Here is a 15040-nt window from a genome sequence, read left to right as displayed (position 1 = left end):
AGCATCAGCTTTTCATCTGTTAGCTGGAGATAACAGGAGCCCTTCACAACCCTGTTGTGAGGACTAACTAAATTACACAATGTGTCACACCCCACAAAATGAAGAAAACTATCCATGCAGTTGGTTCACACAGCTCCGGCTCCAGCACACCACATCACGGAGTCTCCTTCCATTTCCCCTCCCATGATGCCAGGATTGATTCCAAGCCCAAGCCAACCCCAAGCCTGAAACACTTCACTCAGACAAGCATAAATCTGGACACATTGTTTCTGATCACAATGCCTGTCTTTCCACTTCCTCTCTCCCTCCCACTCTTCTACCTATTTTTAATTTTACCTTCACTGGCATCTCCAGTTTCCAGTTCCTTTTTCCTCTCTCAGTCTGTTATGATCCATCTCTTTAACCAACATCCTGTAATCACCCTTAATTCACAGATCGCCTAGCTCTCTCCAGCTCATCCTGCCAAACCCCCCGAAATCCAAGCTGCAGCCCATGACCTGCCCTTGCCCCTGCACGGTAAATGGACATCAGGCCCTGCTCTTGTTTCCTGTACCAGTCCATGTTCACCATTTCCCCCCAAGCTCATTCCAACTCTTCCTGGGCAGGCAGGCAAGCCCGCTCTCTACCTCTCAAATAAAATGTAGCCCATCAAGCCCATCAGCTTCCTCCTGCTCCTGAACCTGTATCACCTTCAATACCTCCCATCCGCCAGTCCTTCCAGCCTGTCTCTGTGGAACAGAGCTAGATCCTCTAGTCTGAGTTCACTCTTCCCACCCCACCATGCACTGGAGACATCACACCCTTCTGCAGCCTCAGGGATGGCCCTCTGCTCCCTTTTGCTCTCTCCCTGTCTCCCCTCTGGCCCCCTAGGGTGTTTCTTCTCAGCTTATAAACAAGCTCAAGTTGTTTTGAGCCTGAGAAGCTGTTTCACCTCTGGAACTTCTGTTTGTCCTGTTTAGCAACTGAGTCAATAATTCAAACAATTCCCACCAAGAAAATGTTAGACCCCCCTCATGGTTTTCAGATATATTAAAGAAACATATGTCGTTAATGTTGTACAAAATAATTTGAAGAAGTGAAATCAAGGGAAGACTGCACCATTTATTTCAAGAGGGCCACACAACTCTGATTCCACAACCACACAAGTTTGCCAGAGTAAAGGGAAATGATGTTCAAATCTCATTCATAAACAAAACAGCTCTAAATAAAACATTGGCAGCCTGAACAGAACAACATTTGCAAAAAGCGCATGCCATCAATTAGGGCTTGTTCCAGGAACACAAATTTACATCAACAGTATAGGACACATTAGTGCATTACTAATGCAATATTTCATTAATAGAGGTGAAGAGAAAAATAGCTGTCTTGTCTTAATGGACATAGAAAATTTTCTTGATAAAATTTCAAGAATCATTTATTTTAAAGGCTCAGTAAATTAAAAGCTTCCTTAAAATGATAATTAATGAACATATACAAACAAAATAATGAAATAATGTATGCAATATTGAATTGTTCAAAAGCATTCTCTTTAAAATAAAGATCAAGGTAAGACTGGTCATTAGCACATTCTTTATGCTACATTTGGCCAGGGAACAAGAACATCAAAAAGAAATAATGTGTATAAAATATAAAAAGGAAGACTCTCAACTACTATTATTCACAGATAACTGTTTTCATCAGAAACCAAATGAATTTATGAACACATTATCAGAATTAATAGAAAATTAATAGGAACACGATTGCTGTGGTCTAAATGCTCCCCACCCCTAATTCATGGGTCAAACCTAATCCTCAGTGTGGAGGTATTAGGGGACCTTCCAGCATGAATAGGCCAGGAAGGGGATTAGTGCCCTGGATTACAGAGGCCCAAGGGATTTGCTTGCCCCTTACCTGCTGTGAGCAAGCACAGACTGAGAAGGCTCCATCCAGGAAGCACAGTCCTCACCAGACTCCCAATCGGCTGGTGCCTGATCTTTAACTTCCCAGACCTTAGAATTGTAAGGTAGACATCTCCGTTGTTTGTAAACCACCTAGTTTATGGTAATTTTGTTATGGCATCCCACACAAACTAAGAAAAGGGTCAATAAAAACAATTACTCTTGTCAATTGCACTCCTATCTACCAATGATTAGAAAAGAGGATGAACTGGAGAATGAAATGAAGCAATTTATGTTGATGCATGTAAATGTCACCATGAGTCCCACTCTTACGCACAATCATAATACACTAACAAAAACGAGAAATGTTTGCTTTCAATGGGATATTTAAAATAGCATCAAAAATATACATGGTACCTAGGTTTAAATCAAATAAGACATTTGCAAGTGCTTTACATAGAAAATTATGAAATTATATTATTGCATAGAAGACAGAAATAAGTGTATAATCTTTCTTCATAAATATGTCAGTCATCCCTGAATTCCTCTATCAAGTCAATGCAATTCCATTGCAAACCTAAATAACATTGTCATGAAAACTTAACAAGCCTAGTATAAAATTCAAAGGGAGAAAGGAGTCACAGTCCCGTTCCTTCCTCACTTCCTATAGTCTGTTCTTGTCAAGAATAGCTGATGGACTCCCAAAGAAGGACAAGGTGTGTGGCCACACCCCACTAGATAGCAAGTTGCATTATAAAACCGGAGTGGAACGTTGCACGCAAGAAGGAAAAGCAAAACCCACCATGCGAATGGAGCCAAAGAGCAAGCCCAAGCCCAGGGTCAGTCTCCTCCATATCACAAGGACTCTTCCCTAGCAGAGCTGGTGTTGTGGGTTACAGGAAGAAGGGTTGTAGGACAGCGGCTAGTGCAGGGTAGCTGGATAGAAGATGGTTAGGTTTGCATCAAAGGTGTCCGCCCAAAAGCTCATGGTTGAAAATGTGGCAGCACAGTTCAGATGTGGGGCTTTTAGACAATGATTGGAACACAGGGCTCTGTCCTCATCAGTGGATTAACCCACTGATGGCTGAATGAACCATGAGAAGAGGGACCTGGTTGGAGGAACTAGGTCATGGGTGCTGTACCCTCCCCTGGCATCTTCTCCTGCCTTTCTTCTCCCTGTCTGCCACGAGGTGAGACAACTTCCTGGGGCACACCCTCTGCCATGATGTTCTGCCTTGGAGCTGGCCATGGACTGAACCTCTGAAACCATGAGCCAAAATACACTTTTCCTCTTGAATTGTTCATTCCAGGTACTTCAGTCACAGCTGTGAAAATGTGACTAGTACAAAGACTTAAATGTAAAAAAGCAAAGGCTGACAATTGAATATATAAACATTTATATATGTGTAATATATCTAATATATAAAAATATATAATATGCAAGTTTTATATATATGTATAACACACATATATATGAGGATCTTAATGGCCTGAAAATATTTAAGTGTTCCTAAAGAGAACCAAAAATATATATTAGGGTGAAACTGATGTAAGCACAAATTTCTGTTAATTGAGACACATGGACATGTGGATAAACAAGAGCTACAAGTTCTGAGATGATATTTGAACAGATAGAACCTAAGAAATACTGTGAAATACAATGAACTCCTACAAACCCAAAAGGAAAAGGTAAGCAATCCAAAAATAAAAATGGGCAAAACAGCAAAGAACAGAAAACATAAACAGTCATTGAGCAGAGAGATCTGATTGTCATTTGTAATCAGGAAAATGTAAATAAAAACCATTTCTGGATCAAATGCCATTTCCATTCATTAGATTACAATGTCAAAGCCTGACCTATTGGGTGTTGGGAAGACATGATGCCATGGGAAGCCATGCCCCACCTGATGGGAGGGTAAGATGGTGCAGCCATTATGAAAGCAATGGTATTATCCAGGAAATTGAGTTATGCTATGCTCTGTAACTCGGCAATAGTCCTCCTACGGTGCGGAGGAAAGACAGGCCTGGGTGTGCTAGGAGATGCACACATGGGTACTCACAGTACCTGTGTTGGGACCTTGTGAGCACACCTATGCACACACACACACAGAGAACCAAACATATTCTTAAGCTGGAATATTATGAAGGATACCAAGGAGCTTCCTCTGTCATGGTCAATGAGACACAGCTTCCTATGTCAACAAAGTGCCTCTCAAAACCACATTCAGGGAAAAGGAAAAAAGATCTCTGAAGAATGCACATAATTTAATTCCTTTTGCTAAAATATCTAAAAATGCATTGTACATGGCATATATGGCAAAATGTTAAATATGGTACATAACACAAAATAGGGACAAGGTCAGGGCAAGGAACCATAGCTTGCTCTCTCCCTCTTCCCCTTGCAAATTATCTTCTCTTATTTGGTCTATTTCTTTTTTTTTTTAAATTTTTTTTTTATTTTTTATTTTTTATTTATTTATTTATTTATTTTTTATTGTAAACAAATGGGATACATGTTGTTTCTCTGTTTGTACATGGCGTAAAGGCATACCATTTGTGTAATCATAAATTTACATAGAGCAATGTTGTTTGATTCATTCTGTTATTTTTTCCCTTCCCCCCACCCCTCCCACCCCTCTTTACCCTCTATACAGTAGTTCCTTCCTCCATACTTGCCCCCTTCCCTAACCCTAATTCTAACCCTTCCCTCCCCCCCATTATGTGTCATCCTCCACTTATCAGCGATATCATTCGTCCTTTGGCTTTTTGAGATCGGCCTATCTCACTTAGCATGATATTCTCCAATTTCATCCATTTGCCTGCAAATGTCATAATTTTATCATTCTTTATGGCTGAGTAATATTCCATTGTATATATATACCACAGTTTCTTTATCCACTCATCAATTGAAGGGCATCTAGGTTGGTTCCACAGTCTGGCTATTGTGAATTGAGCAGCTATGAACATTGATGTGGCTGTATCTCTGTAGTATGCAGATTTTAAGTCCTTTGGGTATAGGCCAAGGAGTGGGATAGCTGGGTCAAATGGTGGTTCCATTCCAAGTTTTCTAAGGAATCTCCACACTGCTTTCCAGAGTGGCTGCACTAATTTGCAGCCCCACCAGCAGTGTATGAGTGTACCTTTCTCCCCACATCCTCGCCAACACCTGTTGTTGCTCGTATTCTTGATAATCGCCATTCTAATTGGGGTGAGATGGAATCTTAGGGTGGTTTTGATTTGCATTTCTCTTATTACTAGAGATGTTGAACATTTTTCCATATGTTTGTTGATTGCTTGTAGATAAGTGATGAATCTTCAGAAAGAGAAATTAGGAAAACTACCCCATTCACAATAGCCTCGAAAAAAATAAAATACTTGGGAATCAATCTCACAAAAGAGGTGAAAGACCTCTACAATGAGAACTATACAACACTAAAGAAAGAAATTAAAGAACACCTTAGAAGATGGAAAGATCTTCCATGTTCTTGGATAGGAAGAATTAATATTGTCAAAATGGCCATACTACCTAAAGTGCTATACAAATTCAATGCAATTCCAATTAAAATCCCAATGACGTACCTTACAGAAATAGAGCAAGCAATTATGAAATTCATCTGGAAGAATAAGAAACCCAGAATAGCTAAAGCAATCCTTAGCAGGAAGAGTGAAACAGGGGGTATTGCAATACCAGATCTTCAACTCTACTACAAAGCAATAGTAACAAAAACGGCATGGTATTGGTACCAAAATAGAAAGGTAGATCAATGGTACAGAATAGAGGACACGGACACAAACCCAAATAAATACAATTTTCTCATACTAGACAAAGGTGCCAAAAATATGCAATGGAGAAAAGATAGCCTCTTCAACAAATGGTGCTGGGAGAATTGGAAATCCATATGCCACAGAATGAAACTAAACCCATATCTCTCACCATGCACGAAACTAAACTCAAAATGGATTAAGGACCTTGGAATCAGACCAGAGACCCTGCAGATTATAGAAGAAAAAGTAGGTCCAAATCTTCACCTTGTTGGTCTAGGACCAGACTTCCTTAACAGGACTCCCATAGCACAAGAAATAAAAGCTAGAATCAACCACTGGGATAGATTCAAACTAAAAAGCTTTCTCTCAGCAAAGGAAACTATCAGCAATGTGAAGAAAGAGCCTACAGAGTGGGAGAATATCTTTTCCAATCATACTTCAGATAGAGCACTAATCTCCAGAATCTATAAAGAACTCAAAAAACTATTTGGTCTATTTCTTAATTTTAAAAAGCCCTTTAAGACAATAGAAAATACATTCAATCACATTTCCTTAAGAAAGCATTGATAACCATATAAGATTAGTTTATTTGAAGAGGTTTGTGTTGAGCTTGTATTGTCTCCATCCAAGGTGGCAAGGCATGGGTGAACAGGGACACAGGTTGTATGACACCTGCAATATCCATACCAAAGGAACCTTGGTCCTCCTCTCAAGTTCTGCCCACCGTGGAGAAGAGGAAACCGCTGCTCAGAAAGTCTGAGTGGTTTTCCCAAGATTCAGATTCAGTACCAAAGCAAGACCTAGGCCTCCTCATTACCCTCAGGAGGACCACAGAGCCTGTGCAGCCCAGGAGGCAACATGGGTGCAGGGTTCTAGAAGATTAGATATCTGGTGCATCAAGAACAACTTAGCTGGCACTTGCATGCCACAGTGCACTTGGGTCCCCTGGACCACTCTACTTGGGTGGGATTCATGTACTTTTACACAGAGGAAGAATTTTGTCTCAGAGAGCAGGGGCAAGCAGCATCATGTTCAAGAGAAATTCTTCCCCCTTTGTAACTCACCAAGTGCAGACCTTGGAATGGCGCCTGGATTTCTGCAGACAAGAGCGATATTGAAGCCCCAAACATTTCCATCAAGAATAGTGAGAGGGCCCTGCCAACTCCCCAGGCTGTGTTCCTTACAAAAGGAAGAATTTGTCCCCAAAGTATGTAGTCATTTAATGTAATGATTCACCAACATTGAAGGATGGATATATATGTTTTTATATCTCTACTGAGCTGAAAAATAGTATGTTTTCACAACTTAGCAAGGGTTTTTTTTTTTTTTTTTGGTACCAGGGATTGAACCCAAAGGTGCTTAACCACTGAGTCACATCCCCAGCCCCATTGCTGTTTTTTTGAGACAGGGTCTTGATAAGTTGCTAAGGATGGCTTTGAAATTGCAATTCTCCTGCTTCAGCCTCCTGAGCTGCTGGGATTATAGGCATGGGCCACTGAGCCCAGCAGGACATTTGTTTTTATTGCCATCAAGCTATCAACTCAATAGACCCCTCCATTATCCTTTTTCCCCCCAAAGTTTCTGAGATTCTTAAAGATAAAAGTGATTATTTTGTTACCAACTAACCTCTTTTTGGGTAGTGAAACTTTCTCAGCATTAAAGAAATGGGTGTCATTAAGAGTGATAAATAACATAAATTCTTTGCTTTCAATTGTCAGTCACTCATTACTCAAAACCTGCCTTACGGCACCTGAGGAAGCCCGTGTGCAGATCCCTGCACCTCCCCAGCTTGGAGGAGTCCCATTAGTCAGCACTGCCTCATCCTCAATGAGAGGATGGGCTGATAATGGCCCCTTTCCCAGGTATAGTCATGGGAAATCTGGGAGTGGATTTTGAGATTGCCTAGGTTTGAAAATCTGTGGTTTTCTACTGCTGACAGATGGAGCAAGCCACTCTCTGCAACAAACAGATGCACTCAGAAATCTCAGTGAGGTAAACTGAGGGTTCATTTCTTGCCCCTCGTGGTCTGAGGAAGGTCAGACAGTTGCCATCAGGAGCTTCAAGGTCAGATCAGTGTCTGACCTACCCCATTTTAAAACAGATAGAAGAGAGGAGGGTGTGTGAGTGAGAGACTCACATCCTCTTTCCTGACACAGGAATGACCTCTCTCTTCTGCTCATTTGACTATTGGTGAGGACTCAGTCAGATGAGTGGTTCTCAGCTGCCCTCAGGGAAATTAGTCAATGTCTGGAGATCCTTTTGGTTATCACATGCCACACTGGGCATGGGGTTCGCTCCTGCATCTATCAAGGTGAGGTCAGGGATGCTGTGCCCTGGGCAGCCCCTCAGCACAAGGAGCTGCCTGGCCTTCACTGGTAATATGCCGAGGCAGAGAAACACTGAACCACGTAATAACAGCAAGACACCCATGCAAGGGGAGCACACAGGTGGGGCTGCATGTGGGCTGACCGCCCCCTGCCTGGCTCTGCTCACTGTGGCTGTGTAAATTTAGTCAACGTCAACTCCCTCACCTCAGTTTCCTCATGGCGGGGTTATCCTGCTGGCACTGTGAAGGTGGAATCCTTTCTGATACATGGTGTGTCGGGTAGCACTGGTGCCTAGTAAGAACTCTGCCAGCTAAGGTCCTGTGGTTCTGTCACATGTGGCCCGGACAGAGCACTGACCAGACTTGTGGGAAAACAAACAGGTGCAGTGCTCTGGGCTGAAGGGCAGAGCTTAACAGAGTCTCCTTCTCCTAAGGCCCCTTCCCAGCCCTGTGCTAACCAGCCCAGCTCTTGAGTAAACAGATCCATCATCAGTTTGTTCTTTTGTTTATATATTTCTTTATAGTGCTGGGGATAGAACCCAGGGACACCGTGTTACTGAGTTACACCCCCAACCATTTTTTAAAATTTTATTTTAAGACAGGGTCTCACTAAGTTGCTGAGATTGGTCTTGAACTTGCTATTCTCCTTCCTCAGCCTCTGGGGTAGCTGGGATTCCAGGCATGCACCACTGCCACCAACTGAGCCAGTCAAATTAAATACAGCAATTGAGCACCTATTATAAGTACAAAACTGTTCAAAACAAACTTTTGATTTTGAGTTTTCAGGCAAGACAAGACAAACATATGAGAATAAATAAGCCCCAAATTTATTCAAATCATTTTCTTAAATGTATTGAACATTTTCTGTACATTTTAGATGCTGTGGTACCTGGTGAGGAAAGAAAAGACCAAGATCTTTTCCAGATCTTTGTTGAAAGACTTCTCAGCCTATAGTAGCAAATACATTCCTAGCTGAATAATAGCATGCCTGAGCTCTTAGCATGCATGAGGCTCTCAAGTAGCTCAGTGCAAGCAAGGGTTAACTCTCACAAAAGTCTGAGGCAGCTTCTTGAAGGGAGTCCTGTGCAGACAAAGGCTTGGAGGATTCAGGGATATGCTATTTGTCCTGGGGGTTTCTGGAAGGACAAGCAGTTGGTACTGAACCAAATAGAGGAGGATGCAGACACTAGACTTGTCTGAAAGCCAGACCTGGAGTTTAGAGCCTTTTCTGAAAGTCTGGAATCCCTCCTGAAGGATCTTAAGAAGAAAAGAAGAGAATCAAAGTAGCAATTCTAAAAATCCATGTCGTGTGAAGGGGGACGGCAGTGTAGTTGAGGAAATCACTTAAGAAATTATTCTAGTTCAGATAAGGAACAGGATGACCCTGGGCCAAGGGGGTGGCTCAATGGGTGGTTAGGAAGGAAAGCGCTCCAGTATTTCTCCAACCCACTCCGACACTGAAACATAATCAGAGCTCACACGTGCACAGCCCTGTGTTCTGTCACTGATTAATGCACCTACAGCAAACCTGTGAGGTGCATGTTATTCTCCTCCTCATTTGACAGAAAAGGAAATTGAGATATAACTAGGTTGAGCCCATCTTCAAGGATAGTCCACAGAGAGTTGTGGTGCCAGATTTCAAGGTCTGCCAAGTTGCCCTGGTCTGAGCTCTTCCATTAGGGGAATGAAGTTTCCTGCCCCTGTAGGATCATGTCTCCGAATTGACCTAAGCCCATGGGGATGCACAGGCCCAAGATGAGGCTATTCTAAACCCTCCCCCACCGCCCCCACAAGGTAGTGTGCAGAGTCTGAAAACCTTCCCTTACAGTTACTTCTTGCTGCCACAGGATGTCACCATTGAAAACTTGCCTCCCACAGAAGAAATGTGGCCCACTTGTGCTGGGATTTTTGGTTCACCCTGAAAAGACTCCAGTCCTGTGGATCGCTGGAGGAGAGCCATCTTGCTCCACACCCCAGGTCATGCTCTAGAGCCAGAGTGTCCCTTGATTAGCTTCCCAGCTGTGTCTCTCAGTGTGCCCCTCTTTCAAATGGGCTATCATCTTCCAACCCTGGGGCTGCATCTTTCAGTATCTTTCCCAGAACCCAAATCCTCCTGTCTTATCTGTCACTGTTCACCTCAAAACATAAAGTTAAGATTACCTCCATTTCCCTAGACACAGCGTCACTCACAACAGCCTCTTGATGGAAAAAACCTCTCCTGGGGCCCGTCATAGATGACTCTGAAAGCTATTCACGTGGTAAAATCGACAGACTTGGTATTTAATTCAATGAGAGGAGCAGAGAATGAGAGAGAAGGAAGCCTAGGACGACGTTAGGTTTCTGGTCCTGTGGTTTGATGGGCAGCCTCATTCTCTGGGAGGGGGGCATGAGAGTAAAGTGTTATTCCTGCGTTTGAGACGGTTCTTCTAGGCTCACCATGGGCAGGGCCAGGGGCTTTCCTTCGAGGCCTTTTGCAGTCCCTTAGCCACTCAGGGCCTCATTCCACCAGGCTGGGAATGTGCCAGGTGGGGACAGGAGGGAATTGGGCTAGGGAAACTCTGGGCTCAAAAGTCAACACTCCAGCAGGAAGTCTGATGGGTGCCATGCTGGTCTATCCGTGAGCAGCATTTGAAGCGGAAGACATCACAGTAAGAACTTATGATACCGTTGTACAGGGGACAGGTTCTGGGACATATTCGATCATGCTATGTCAAGGCTTATTGAGAGCCTAGTCACAAATTTATATGTACACATGTATAAAATGTATGTATATTACATATATATATACACACACATAGATCACACAAACCTATATATCTGTAAGATTTTTCATTCAAAAATCAAAATGTTTGATAGAAGTGTACATGAAATTCTAATTCCTGCCCCAAATTTGTCCGTTCAGTTCTCCCCCAGGTCCCCCAAACTAATAGTCATTTCTCCAAGTTTCTATAGCCTTCCAGCACGTTTCCATGCCAGCGTAAATACAAATTTGCATGTATGTCTGTCTCCTTGTTCCACAAGAGTGATTTTGCTTTGCTCTAAACACTGTTCTGAACTTTGGTTTTTAAGTTAGTACATAGTGGATTACTTTTATCCAGATAACTGAAATCCATTCCAGTGCAAGCTAATTAAGATCCTGGCCTAGCTTCTCTGCAGGAGGCTAGTAAATGTAGAGGAACACCTTGGGGGCTTGAATTGACTTTCAAAAATAAATGTGCATAAAAATGGAATGTCAATGTTAAAATAAACATCATACGATTTCAGTCACATTTTTAAAAGTTGTAAATGAAAGGTATGTATTTTCTTTTTGGAAAAACAAATATTCATTTATTTGCCATCCACCAAACATTTCCTGAGGGTATGCCCTGCTCTAGTCTTGACTGAGTGCTGAGGAGTCACCAAAGTACAGACCAGGGCCATACCCTGCCCAGGCCCTGGTGACAATGACCTCCTCAGGATGACCCTTTGCAGCCCAGCACCCACCCTGCCCACTGCCACAGTGGCCAACCTGGTGACCTTTCCAACATTCTGACCCAACCTTTCTCCTGCTTAAATTCCTCCAGTGTCCTTACTGTCCTCAGGGTCAAGTCCGACCTTTTTACTGGAATCCAGGTGCTCTGTCTCAGCTTGCTGGGTGTGCAGTGTGGCTCAAACACCAGTCCTGTCTGTCTAGCCTCCAGGCCTTTGCCAGCGCGTCCTCAGGTCCTACACTTGTCGCCTTTCCATTGCCTTCTTTCAAGTGTCTTCCCCTTATTTCTTATTAACCACCCCAGCTGGGTTGGCGGTTACTCGGATGGCACTATAACCTGTGTCTCTAATTGGGGTGTGAATTAGGGCAGCCCGGGTAATGGAATGGTACTCGGCTTCCAGGTCCCAATCTTGGCTCCGCCTCTAAGGTTATCCTGTCATCTGTGACTGACATGCCATGGGAACTTCTTAACACAGGGTAGTGAGAATTAGGGTGTCCCCATGTCGAACGCCCCCTGAAGGAAGTTGGGTGGCTGGAAGTCGGCTTAGCCTCTTCAGCGTTCTCTTCTTTTTGGTTTGGACCCCTCACATCCGCGCCTTCCCTGCGCAGCCTGAAGGAAGGAGGGCAGCAGATGCCGGGCGCCTTGGCTGGCTGGGCCCCTGACTTGGAAGTGGAGGTATGGCTTGCCTAGCTCTCACACCGGCCCAGGCATCTACTTGTTGCCCTGGGCTCCTCTTCCAGGTCTCGTCCCTGCTCCTGGGGTCTGGAAAGGACATCTTCTTTGCGTTGCATCCCGCCTTTCAGCCCGGGCGGGCACCCCGACGTGGAGACTGAGCATGCTCGCGGCCGGCTGGGCTGTGCGGGCCGGACGCCTGGTCCGGCAGCTGGCGCCCTCCTCAGGCCGGGCGGGCGGGCGGGCGGGGTTTGTCCGCCGGGCAGCCTGCCCGGCCCGAGGCTCCTCTCTCCCAGTCGCCGCGAAAAGGGACAGCGGTGGGGGAGCGCGAGCGGCGCCTCCCAGCCAGTCGCGCAGCCTCCCGGCCGTGCGCAGCGGCTGCGGGAGCCGAGCCAGCGGGAGCGGCGGGCGGGCTCTCCAGGCCGCGAGGGCGCGCTGCGCGGTGCGGGGGTCTGGCCGCGTCCCGGCGGGGAAGGAGAGGAGCAAGGGCGCGGAGGTGAGCAGAGCCCGCGGGACGCGAGCCCAGGGCGCCAGCGCAGCCTCTCGCTCCTTCCTCGCTCGCAGTGGCGGCGGCCGAATCCCCCTCAGCGCAGTCGCAACCTGGCCTCCCGGCGCCTTTCGCTGGGGCTGCCCGGAGGCCCTGGCCGGGCAGCTGTTGCACCGAGAGGGGGCAGCTGCGGAGTTCCATAACCATAGCAACCGCATCAGCACCACGGCGGCGGCGGCGGCGGCGAGGGCAGCATCCTCTCGCTCCTCCTCCAGGCAGCCTCGCCTTGGGGACCCGAGACCCAGCTCGCAGGTGCCGCGGACTCCTCAGTCGGCCCACCGCCGCTGCAAGTGTTGGCGGCTGGAGAAGGCAAAAAGAGGAGGGTGACAGGCCGGAGCTGAACTGGGCCCTAGGAGGTGAGAGAGGGGAGCCCTGCAGTAGGAGACAGGTAGGTGAGAGCGCTCTGGGGTCTGCAGCTGCAAACTCTGTGGCAGTGACGTTTCTGGAAGCGTGGTTGCTAGTTGGATGGCTTTTTATTGCCGAACAGGGATTCTGCCGCGAAATGTGGTTTATTTTCTGTTTCCCCCAATCTTTCTGTCCTTTGATCTTGCCGCACATCTGGGCAGGTCTTCCAGAGGGCACGAAGGGGCTATGTCATGATCGATAGGGAAATGCTCAGTTAATGAGGTGGTCTCCACAGAAGTCTCAGATAGTGTCTGAGGGAGCGCACCCGGACCCTTGTCCGTCCAGGTCCTCTGAGCCTGAGAACCCAGGTCAGATTCTAAAGAAGACCATGTTGGGGCAGAGGGGACAGTGGTTACCACTCTTTGGTGGTCCACGCTGACTCAGAAACCCATTCTTTCCTGTGCGTTGGCTTGGGGCAGAGGTTGGGGGTGGCACTGCAGCTCAGCTGTGACATGGAAGGGGACCAGACCACACACCAGCTCTTGATCCATAAAGACAGCTTCAAATCCATCCACTGGAGGGGATATGCAGACAAGGGAACAGCAACTCTTACCATTTGGAAAGCAGGGTGTCCCTGGAGTTTATCATGCTCTTAGCATTGACTCTTGAGGATGGGGTGGGAACAGAAATAACATTTTAATCTAGCAGTCAAGATTGCCCCCTCCCCTCTCTTCACTCATTTTTTTAAGCTTCTTCCTTACTGTCAGTCAAACAAGAAGTGCATGGAGCAGTGACATCTTTGCCCCTTGGCCATTGGCAAACTGTCCCGCTTTCAGAAAGCTGGAAAACCCCACTTCAGTTGTTGTCCTTTTGAACTGGGGGGGCATTGTTTTCTATCAAGGTGTGATCCTCTTGATGTTCAGTGACATATCAGAGGCCTGAGGCACCTGGGCTGTCTACACTGCATGATGGACTGTTAACCACATCTGTAGGCCAGAGGTTGGAACATAATTCTAAACTAGCTCAGCTGGGAACAGAGCCCCAGAAGATTGTAAGAGAAGGAAGGTATGGTTAGGTGAGTAATTTGGGTCTGAAAGCTCTTTCATATAGGTAAGTAGGTCTCTGGGTAATTTCCAACATGGGTAGCCGTTGACTTTGAAAGGGCTCTCCCTTTATATCCTGGCCTCAGGAGACTGTGGTAAGTCCCAGTTAAAAGGCTATGTTCTTTAATTGGGCTTTTAATTTATGATGTAGTTATATTACCAGAGGGTATGTGAGTTGGCCAGCATTTCTTCTGGGAATTCTTGTCATAATGAGGACAATATTATCATACTGTAGGCAGAAGGTAAGCTACAGAGGAAAAAGGACAAGATTTGGGAGTCAGAAAACAGGCTTTATGACCTTGAGTTTTTCCACTTGCTCAGATTTTTTTTCTCATCTGTGGAATGGGATGCTAGCAATCCTTGCAGTTTACTAGTCTTTTGTAACCATCAAGTGGGATGATGGAGAGAGTGGATGGGAAGGACTTTTAAAAACCTAATGCCTTGTGCAAGTACAATGAATTATCATCATTTTATAAAGAAATCACCTTTCTCAGTTCAGCAAAGCATTTAAGAGTTCTGGGAAGTCAGTAGCTGTATTATTCAGTGACTCACAGTTAAAACACTGTAGTCTGGTCCAAGACACACTCAGGGCAATATAAAGAGGGCTTTATCTGGGGAATATGCTGCGTGTCATCCTTCCTGCTTACAAGAGCTGAAGGTCAAGAGTTTTGCCATCAAATGCAGTACTTGTCTAGTTTAACACAGCGAGGTCTGTCCACCACAGAGTGGACAGAAGCAGCTGATCATGTAGACAGACCTGCACATAGTGGGAACTCACATAAACGTTGGTTTGGATACACTGGACACATTGCAGGCTCCTGTGGGGCAGGGTTACCTTCATCCAACTGTGCTCTGAATGCCAGAGCAGAGTTACTAAATGTCTGCCTAATTCGATGAAATTGGCTGAACGCTTACCACTTGATTTCCTTGCTAAG

General features: G+C 45.4%; 1 protein-coding gene across 2 annotated transcripts in view; it reads left to right on the top strand.

The window, feature by feature from the left end:
* The first annotated feature begins 12372 nt into the window (after window positions 1-12372).
* FAM135B (family with sequence similarity 135 member B) overlaps window positions 12373-15040 on the top strand; it is a 300914-nt gene continuing 298246 nt past the window's right edge. Inside the window, exon 1 of one of the 2 annotated variants that reach the window (XM_079139217.1) lies at window positions 12373-12606. The gene's annotated coding sequence lies outside the window, so the exon portion shown is untranslated. Of the gene's footprint in view, window positions 13046-15040 lie in introns of both variants that reach the window. The other variant, XM_079139216.1, reaches the window with a different exon arrangement.

The sequence above is a fragment of the Sciurus vulgaris genome (genome assembly GCF_902686455.1).
Source record: "Sciurus vulgaris genome assembly, chromosome: 1".
Lineage (NCBI taxonomy): Eukaryota > Metazoa > Chordata > Mammalia > Rodentia > Sciuridae > Sciurus > Sciurus vulgaris.
The sequence above is the reverse complement of the archived record's forward strand: the minus strand, read 5'-3'. Positions and strand labels throughout refer to the sequence as shown.